The sequence below is a fragment of the Crocuta crocuta genome, unplaced genomic scaffold, assembly GCF_008692635.1.
Source record: "Crocuta crocuta isolate KB4526 unplaced genomic scaffold, BGI_CrCroc_1.0 scaffold506, whole genome shotgun sequence".
Classification (NCBI taxonomy): Eukaryota; Metazoa; Chordata; class Mammalia; order Carnivora; family Hyaenidae; genus Crocuta; species Crocuta crocuta.
Genome location: NW_027528991.1, coordinates 2,306,710 through 2,316,260, shown reverse-complemented (window position 1 = coordinate 2,316,260; position 9,551 = coordinate 2,306,710). Strand labels below are relative to the sequence as shown.

The window sequence follows — 9,551 nt, the reverse complement described above, 5'->3', positions numbered from 1 at the left end:
AACCCAGGAGACCCTCCAGCACCTCAGCCCTGTGTGCAGTCGGCCGGTCCCTGTAGGCTTTTGAAGCCGCTGCTGCTCTGAAGGTACTGATTTAAAACAAAGCGAAACTCAAACCCAGTTCAACATCTAACTTGATCAACAGCAACCATCTTGTTCCCACACCACATGCAAAATTATTTTTTACAAGCCTAAAAACCACTTCCTTCAGCCTCTACTACTTATGCATGGCTTTCAGCAGCCGATCAAAAGTTGACACTCAAAAAAGCAGAGTTAGGGGCTCCTGGGTGGCTCAGTCAGTTAAGTGTCTGACTTCAACTCAGGTCATGATCTCATGGTCCATGAGTTCGAGCCCCGTGTCCGGCTCTATGCTGAGAGTTCAGAGCCTGGAGCCTGCTTCAGATTCTGTGTGTCTCTCTCTCTCTGCCCTTCCCCTGCTCATGCTCTGTCTGTCTTTGTCTCTCAAAAATGAATAAATGTTAAAAAAAAAAAAACAACAAAGTTAAACAAAACAAAAATAAAACAATTAAGTGCCAACAGATAAAGCAAGCCCCAGGACCAGAACTGGAGATGACCCAGGGTCAGTGCTCTAAGGGAGGGATTTTATTGTAACTGTGACGGATGCTAATCTGGAGGAAGAGGCAGATAGCGTGCAATGAACAGATGGAGAATTTCAACAGAGAGGGAGAAACAATGAGAAAGCGATAAATGGGAATGCCGCGGATAGAAACTGATGTAAGGCGTAAGGAATTCCTTTAGCAGGAGTGTCAGTAGACTAGTCTGAGCAGGAGAAAGGTCGATGAACTTGAAGACGAGCAGAGATGAACGAAAGCGATACACAAAAAGAAGAAAAGAGTAACAACAAAAAACAAGGTATCTAAGAGCCATGGGACAACGTACAGGGATCTAACCTCTCACTACATGTAACTGAAGTCCAGAATAAAAGAGAAAGAATACCGTGTAAGAAATAGTTAAAAAGATCATGGGTAAGAATTTCCCCAAAATAATTCAAGACAACAAACCTCAGGATTCAGAGAACCTCAACAGTATAATTACAAAAACAAGACAAAACAAAACAAGAGAGAATAAGAAAACAAAAAAACAAACAACAAACAAAAACAACCCAAATAAAAGAAAAACTCACCTACACATACCATAATTAAACTGTTAAAAATCAAAAACAGGGAGACAATATAAACTGTATCCAGAGGGGAGGGGCACCTGGCTGGCTCAGTCAGTAGATTGTACAACTCTTGATCTCAGGATGGTAAGTTCGAGCCCCACATTTGGTGTGGAGTTCACTTAAAAAAATCAACTGGATTTGGAGTGCCTGGTGGCTTAGTCGATTGAGCATAAGACTCTTTTTTTTTTTATGTTTGTTTATTTTGAGAGAGAGACAGAGTGTGTGCCAGTGGAGGAGGGGCAGAGAGAGAGGGAGAGAGAATCCCAAGCAGGTTCTGCATTGACTGATGTGGGGCTCAACCTCACAAAGTGTGAGATTGTGACCTGAGCTGAAATCAAGACTTGGATGCTCAACCAACTGAGCCACCCAGCTACCCAGAGCATCCAAGTCCTGATTTCAGCTCGGGTCATTTTCCCCAGGTTGTGGGCCTCAGCATGGAGCCTGCTTGAAATTCTTTCTCTCTGTACACCACCCAACCCCGCTTCTGCTCTCTCTCTCTCAGAAAATAAAAGGAGGGGAAAACAATTGGATCGGAAGAAAAAAGGCAGTTACAACGGATTTCTCATCAGATATTATGCAAGTTGGAGGATAGGGTGATACCTTTAAAGTACTGAAAGGAAAACAAGGTCCATGAACTCTGAATTCTATATCCAGTAAAAACATTTTTCAAATTGAACGCAAAAAATAAAAACTTTTTCAGACAAAACCTGAGATAACTGATTGCCAAACAGGCCTGTGTTACAAGAAATGAAGAACGTTCTCTGAGCTATAGGAAAATTGTAACAGAGGAAAATTTGGATCGATGCAAAGAACTGGAAAGCACTAGAAATGGTAAAAGTTAAGTAGATAAAAATATTTTTCTTATAATTATATTTTTTCTTTTTTAAACAAATGAATTTTACAGTTTGAACCATTAAATTTAAAAAAGATTTCATGTTTATTTATTTTTGAGAGAGAGAGTTGAGCAGGGGAGGGGCAGAGAGAGATGGAGACACAGAATCGAAAGCAGGCTCTAAACTCTGAGCTGTCAGCACAGAGCCCAATGTGGGGCCTGAACCCATGACCGTGAGACCATGACCCTAGCTGAAGTCAGACACTCAATCAGCTGAGCCACCCAGGAGCCCTAGAACCATTAAAACTTTTTAAAATGTTTATTTCGAGAAAGAGAGAGAGAAAGATGTGGGGAGGGGCAGAGAGAATCCCAAGCAGGCTTGTGATGTCAGCACAGAGCCCAACTCTGGGCTCCATCCCATGAACTATGAGCTGAAATCAAGAAGAATTGGGTGCTTAACTGACTGCACCATCCATGTGCCCCTCTTATAATTTTTTTAAGTTTATTTTGAGAGGGAGCTTATAGGAGGGGCAGAGGGAGAGAGAGAGAGAGAGAGAGAGAGAGAGAGAGAGAGAATCCCAAGCAGGCTCCACACTGCTAGTGCAGAGCTCGACGTGGGGCCTGAACTCACTAACTGTGAGATCATGACCTGAGCGGAAACCAAGAGTCAGAGGCTTAACCTACTGACCCACCCAGGTGCCCCTCTTATAACCATTTTTTTTTCTTTTTAATGTTTTATTTATTTCTGAGAGAGATCTGAGAGAGAGAGAGAGCCAGCATGAGCAGGGGAGGGTCAGAGAGAGAGGGAGTCACAGAATCTGAAACAGGCTCCAGGCTCTGAGCTGTCAGCACAGAGCCCGACGCAGGGCTCGAACCCGTGAACTGTGAGATCATGACCTGAGCCCAAGTCAGACGCTTAACTGACTGAGCCCCCAGGCGCCCCTCTTACAACCATTTTAAAGAGATGGTTGACTAACGCAAAAATGCCACAGGGTTTCTAACAGCTGGGGAAGCACAACACCTGGAACAGTTGCCTTGAGGTTGGGAGGCAGACGCTGGAAGGGCCGCGGGCTAAGTGTGAACCGCTGCGCCTGATACCACCTTGAGATTTTCAGATTGTTTTAGGCGTGAAGTAGTTTCAGATTGGTGGTTAGTTTCAATGAACACTGTTAGATGTGAAGACGTGTGAGCAGAGTGGAATCCATGTAAGACTCGGATTGGAGAGAAAAAGCCTCATCATTTACCTTAGTCGTTCTCAAATCCAGCTGATGTCAGAACCTCTTGAGGGTCCGTGAAACAGCTGAGCTTCCTGGGCGCGGCGCCCGAGATGTGTGATGCCGGAGCCTGTCTCGGGCGGCGCCCCTGCCCCATGTGCCCCCTGCGGACGCCTGGCCTCCAGCGCTGCATGTGGCCTTCTTCCAGGCAGACCCCCGGGGCTGGCCCAGGGCCGGCCGGCAGCAATCCCGTGGGCCACCCCTCTCGCTGCCCGGAGCCCGGAGCCGGGATGAACACCAGGGAGCCCCTCCCTTTAACAACAAGCTGTGTTCCTGGGGTGCCTGGTGGCCCAGCCAGCGGAGAGGTTGACTCTTGATTTCGGCTCAGGTAAGATCGAACGGTTCATGAGTCCAAGCCCCGCATCGGGCTCTGCACTGACCTCATGGAGCCTGCTTGGGATTCTCTCCCCCCCTCTCTGTGCCCCTCCTCCAGCTCACCCTCTCTCTCTCTCTCTCTCTCTCTCTCTCAAATATTAAAGAAGAAGCTGTATTCCTATGGGGGTGACCGTTCCTGACAAATCTCGGGGCCTCGCACTCCGGGGACCAGGGGGCCACAGAAACTGGGCCACAGGCAGCCAACCACACCAGCCTCCGTGCGGGCCTCGTGTGGTTTACAACAGGAGCCGCTGGACCACGGCGAGATCCCACAGCCCCCTTTCGTCCAGGCAGAGGCCACAGATGAGCAGCATCTCCTGGGGACCCGTGCTGGCTTGGGGCCGCGTGTGCCATGTATTCTGTGGGGCGGGGCGGGCCGGGTGGACGCCGTCGCCAGGCGCTCCCGGTTTGACCATGGCTGTGGTCTGGAGGTGAAGACAGGAGGCGAGGGAGCCCTCCTTGGCGGGCCGCATCGCCCATGGCAGGGGTCAGAAGAAGGACGGGGAAGTGGGGGAGGGGAATTCGAACACGAAGCCGTGGGTGGGGGCTGGGCTGCCTGGGGGAGCGTGTGGGCGGCATGATGCCACCCTGAAACCACAGTGGGCGGCTCCTTCCCGGACCTGTGTCCTTCCCTCGACAGCAGAGAGAGGGTTTCTCTCTCCCACTCAGGGTGGGGGGACGTTTTAGGCTCGGCCACATACCCCCCATCTAGAGACGCTGGTGACCCCGCTAGGTGTGCACCTCCCCCAGGTGGCCGGAAGACGCTCAGCCGCCCCCTCCTGTGGCTGGTTTGCTCCCTCCGTGTCTGGCTCCTCTGTACCCACTTCCTCCATGCAGGGTTCTCGTATGTAAAGCGCCGACTGACACAGTCTTTCTGCCAATGTTATACCAAGATGAGTAATTTTCCTACCAACTTTCTGAAGACTTGGTTCCCAAAAGCCCGGGAGGTGGCCTGGAGCTGTGGGTGGGTTGTAGGCGGGAGCCTCTGGCGACACTGACAAGTGGGGTCCACATAAAAGGAGGTCCCTGCCGTGGATCCCCTCGGGTGACACGCGCATAACCCAGCTGCCCCTGCTCCTCGGAGCTCTTCAGTGTGGAACCTCCACTGCCGCTGGACGCCTCCCTGTGAGGCCTCCACCCCTACCTCACACTGGGGAAATGGCGGCCCAGAGATGAAGCGACTCACACAATCGCCGCCNNCCAGAGGTCAAGATTCAGACAGCGACGTGCCCCCAAGGTCTGTTGCTTCCTACGGCATCCTGTTCCACTTGGGACCTGGTGTCTGTCTCCCGTGGCCCGTCCACGGCAGTCACATCCCCAGGGCCCCATGTGTTATTGAATTCCGTGTCCTAGGCCTGTACCCTTTCATATTTTAACTGAGAGGGAATTTCGACTTTAAAAGGAAATCCAAAGTGTGAGAGTCCTTTCATTTCCCTGAAATGTGTTTTTCCGACGGCCAGGAGCGTCTTTGTGGGTCCTGGCGAACTGCGGCCATCTATTTAACAGATGTTTATAGCATCTCTGTGGTCTGGCCGGGTGGTGAACACGCAGAGTGGTCCCGAGCAAGGAGAAGTGGGGAGGAAGTTGCCTGGCCCTGCTGGGGTTCGCGGAAATGTCCCATAGAAGGGCTGCCTACCTTTTTTTCTTTCGACTCAAAACCTCTTCCCCTTTTGAGATGACAAATCACAAAATCGGTGTGCCCCAGATTGTGGTGACTCCCCCCTTATCTGTGCATCAGCCAGAGGCCGATAAAAGAGATCAGCTCTGAAGATGGTTAGAGAAATGAGATAAAATGAGATAAGCTCTTACAAGATCCACACTCTGATGAATTTTCCGTGCCCACCACGGCCTGGTCCCCTTGTTTGCTCGGCAAGTGTTTCTGGAGCGCCTGGCCCGTTCCCGCTGGGTGGGAGTGAGCAGTGAGCAGCACGGGCAGGGTCCGTCTCTGCTGGGGCTTGCACACTGGTGAGCACAGCCAGGCGCACGTGCCCGGCAGGGGAGAGTAAAGCCGGGTCGGAGCCAGGAAAGCAGTTGGAGCCGGGAAGCTCCTGTAAATCAGTGGTCAGGGAGGCTCGGGCATTTGTGCGGTCTCCAGAGGCAGTGGGGGGTTGTCTGGGGGAGGCACTCTTGGTGGTGACATAGGACCTAGACATAGACACAGGACAAAGGTGCTGAATCACAGCCAGCTCCAGGAAAGGCCTGGTGGTGAGGGTCAAGGTGACCAGTGTCCACAACAGAGGCGTGTGGGCGATAAAGCAGGGAGGTGGCCGGGGCATGCGGGGGGGAGCCCCTCCTGGGTGGGCCCTGTGGGTCATGGTCAGGATACAGGGTTTTACTCTCATGTATTTGGGCTGCCCCTGGAGGATTTTGAACAGAATACAGACATGACTCCAGTTCATTTAAAAGTCCTACTTTGTCTGCTGGGTGGAGAAAGGAACTCAAAGGGCAGGGGTGGGGTGGGTGGGAGGCCATCCGAGAGAGAGAAAAGCAGGGGGTCCTGCTGGATTCGGGATGTAGCACAAGCATCGATCCGGAAGGGGGAGCTAGGCAGATCGGCTCAAGCGTCTGCTGGGGGTGGCCTGAGCGGTGGGAGAGGTCTATGCCCAGACCAGCAGGGCTGTGTGGTCGGAGTTTGGGGACTTCGGGGAGGGGGAGTTGAGGGGCAGGCCAGGTGTGAGATGCTTCTGAGCGGGCAGCCCTGACATCTGAGGCTCCAGAGAGGACTATACTGGGGGTACAATTTGGGGTGTGTGGCTGGTGGAATAGTGTCTCCCCCAAGTTCACAGCCACCTGGAGCCTCAGACAGACCTTATTTGGGAAGAGAGTCTTTGCAGACAGGATGAGTTATGGGTCTCAAGACAGAGCCATCTTGGCTTGAGGGCAGGGTGCCCGGCCCAGCCTCAGACCTCAGACCGTGTCCTCGTCAGAGGGGAGGGCACAGAGACCCGGCGGAGGTGGGGAGAGGGAGGCAGAGACTGAGGGGTGTGTCTGCAAGCCGCGACACCGCCCACTGCAGGCGGCCCCTGGGAGGGAGGCGTGGTGGGGTCTGCTGGAGCCTTGGAAGGAGTCAGCCCCGATCTGGGGCTTCTGGCCTCCCAACCTGTGAGAGAATAAATTTCTTTTTAAGCCACCGAGTGTGTGGTGCTTTGTGAAGACCTCCGTGGGAAACGGATGTAGGGTCTCAGGGTACAGACAGCGTTTAGCACGTTGGTCTGGACGGAGCCATACGGGCCCCGAGCCCAGGGTACCCCGACGTCTGGGGCAGAGAAGGCGCGGGACCAGAGCAGGGCTGGGCACGTGCTCTTCTTCCTCAGTCCGGTGGAATCTAGAAAGAGCCACTGGTGGGAAGCGGCAGGTGGAGGCCTGCCGGCTGCGGGAACGAAGCTGTGCGCCAGGTTGGCCGCCGTTCAGCGTCGCCGCGGCCCTGTGCCCAGTTCTAGAAGTCAACCTGGTGATGTCTGGCTTGGGAGGGGTGGCACGCGTTTTAAAAGTCCACTCTATGGAGATATAATTTATGTACAACAAAATGCGTTTGTTTTCAAGGCTCGTTTGGTGAGTTTTGACAAACCCATACCAATGTACCTGCAACCACAGTCAAAACGGAAGATCTGTCTCCCCTCCACGGAGGTTCCCTGCCCTCCTCTCCCATCAGTCCCCACGCCTCCCGCTGCTGTAGCCATCCCAACCCGCGTGAGGTCACTATGTACCTCCTGTTCGCGGAATCACACGGAACGTACTCCTGGGCGTGCTGTTCAGAGCCTCCGGGCATAAGCTCGCAGGAGCCCCCGACCCCGGCTGCACAGCTGTCCCCAGTCCTGGTTCTGTGGCATCACGGAGGCTGCCTGACGTCGGCCGACGCCAGAGATTCACACCATAAGAGTCTGCAAAGTCTATCAGTTGGGCCTTTTTATCTCCCGAAAAGCCAGCTGATAAACGCTTAGCAGCCCACCACCGGTCACGGCTCTGAACACTCAGAGTAACTTCCTGAGCGCTCTTCCAGCCACATGAGCAGAAGACCCAGCACCTGTTGCTGCTCCCGTCTGTGCCTTTGCAGCCCCGCCCACACCTGACTGCCCCCCCGACCCCGTTTCCCAGGAATCCTGGGAGGAGGTCCTTCAGGGGCTTGTCCTGCTTCGAAGGCACTACAGAGAGAAATAAAGACCCTGACCCATCCCCCAGCCTGAATGCAGGGGACACGCCTTCTGTTGTCACTGCTTCTGTCCTCCGGTGGCAGGAAGGTGAGTGGTCCCTGGCTGTGGTTCGTCTAGAACATTGTGCAGGCCAGAGGGGTCTCCTCAAGGAAGCTGACGCCACCGCTGAGTCAAGGATGCACTCTGTGCTTGCACAAACTCGGTGTTAATTCCGGGCGTGCTCAGCTCACGTGGCGGGAGAGCCAGAGCTTTGCGTCCTGGCCACTGTAGGTCCCTCTTGCTTCGCGGTGCGTTTCCGCCTGGGGCTCTTGATGTTCTTTTGGCCAGTGGACGTCAGCTGAGGCCACCTTAATCGTCAGAGCAGTTTTGGTAATGCTGAACCCCAGAAAGACACATATCCCTTTTCTCATTGGGGTGCCTCTGTCCCTGATGCAGATTTATGTACCTTTTCCCCAGAGCCTTATGGTTTTGTAAACTGAGTCAAAAATAGCTCTCATCGAGACAGCGACAGAAGCTCTCGTTACCACCTGCCACCGTGGCCTCCTTGTCCTATGCTTACATGACTTCTGAGAACCAGGAAGACCCGTTTCTGGAACCTCTTAGTATTTCTCCTGAGGCTGGCAGGAGGCTGTCTGCTTTGAGCCAGCAGCTTCTCCGGCTGTGCGATGTCCCACAGCAATCCCCACCAAGAATTCCTGCAAGGTTTAGGAATTTCCTTGTATTGGTAAGGAAACAGACAATTCAGTGTGACGAAGTCACACAAAAACCCCGGCTCTTGCTTTTTCCTCTTCCGGAAATGGCATCTGTGGGACTTCAGAATGGTCCAGCGTTTGACATACTGTCGTAGGCTGTTCTACAATACAGCCTCTAACAAAACTAGGCTGTCCCGAACCTCAGGTAATAGAATTGTTTACCTTTATACCAAGAAGGTTGGGAAAGCACCAGAATCTGCATGTGGTGTGTGCCCAGGCCAACTTTGAGGAGTTCGTGCTGTGAGACCTAAAGTTCTGAGGTTGTCTAAGACCAAAAAACACGTCAGCAGGGCCTATGGTGGTTCCGTGTGTGCTAAGTGTGTTCGAGACAGAATCAAGAGTGCTTTCCTTATTGAGAGCACAAAATTGTTGTGAAAGTGAAGGCACAAGCACAGAGTCAGATAGCTAAATAAAGAAATGAACCTTTTTTTGAGTCATAAAAAAATCAAAGGCTAAAACCAAACCAAAACAAAACAAAAACCCCCAGTTTTTGTAGTCCTGAATTCTAACTCTGGTTCTGCTAACGATTTGCTTTATCTTTGCCGAGAGGAAGTTAAATTATTTTGCTGTGTAAAGGAATGCACTGGATCAGCCCCACGGGAAGGATGGTTCCTCCACGGATTCAGGCTTATGGGTACTGCATCTGGATTTGCAGTTTGACGGTGTCGGGAACCGTGAGCACTGTGCGGATGAGCACCCACAGCCTCTGTTTCTCACTTCCAGCTCCACCGGTTGTCCCATGTGAGCCTCAGTTACAGGCCATTCTGTGCTTTCTCACCTCTTGGTGAGACAAAACAGTGTCCGGGACACCTTACGACTTGGGGCTGGTTTGAAGATGGGCTATCATGTCTCTGATGGGAGCACTTTGTAAGTCTGGCTGTGTCTGTAGACAGAAGGGTGCTGTGACATGTCTCTGTGCATGGAACAGCCACAGCTGTGAGGTCACAGTGTGGACAGGAAAGCGCTGGAAGGCCCCTGGGCAGCAGC

The 9,551-nt window shown here is 52.6% G+C and overlaps 1 pseudogene; it reads left to right on the top strand.

Moving 5' to 3' along the window:
- Positions 1–8,623: 8,623 nt before the first annotated feature.
- LOC144226063 (large ribosomal subunit protein eL34 pseudogene) lies at positions 8,624–8,977 on the top strand (annotated as a pseudogene).
- The last annotated feature ends 574 nt before the right edge of the window (positions 8,978–9,551 follow it).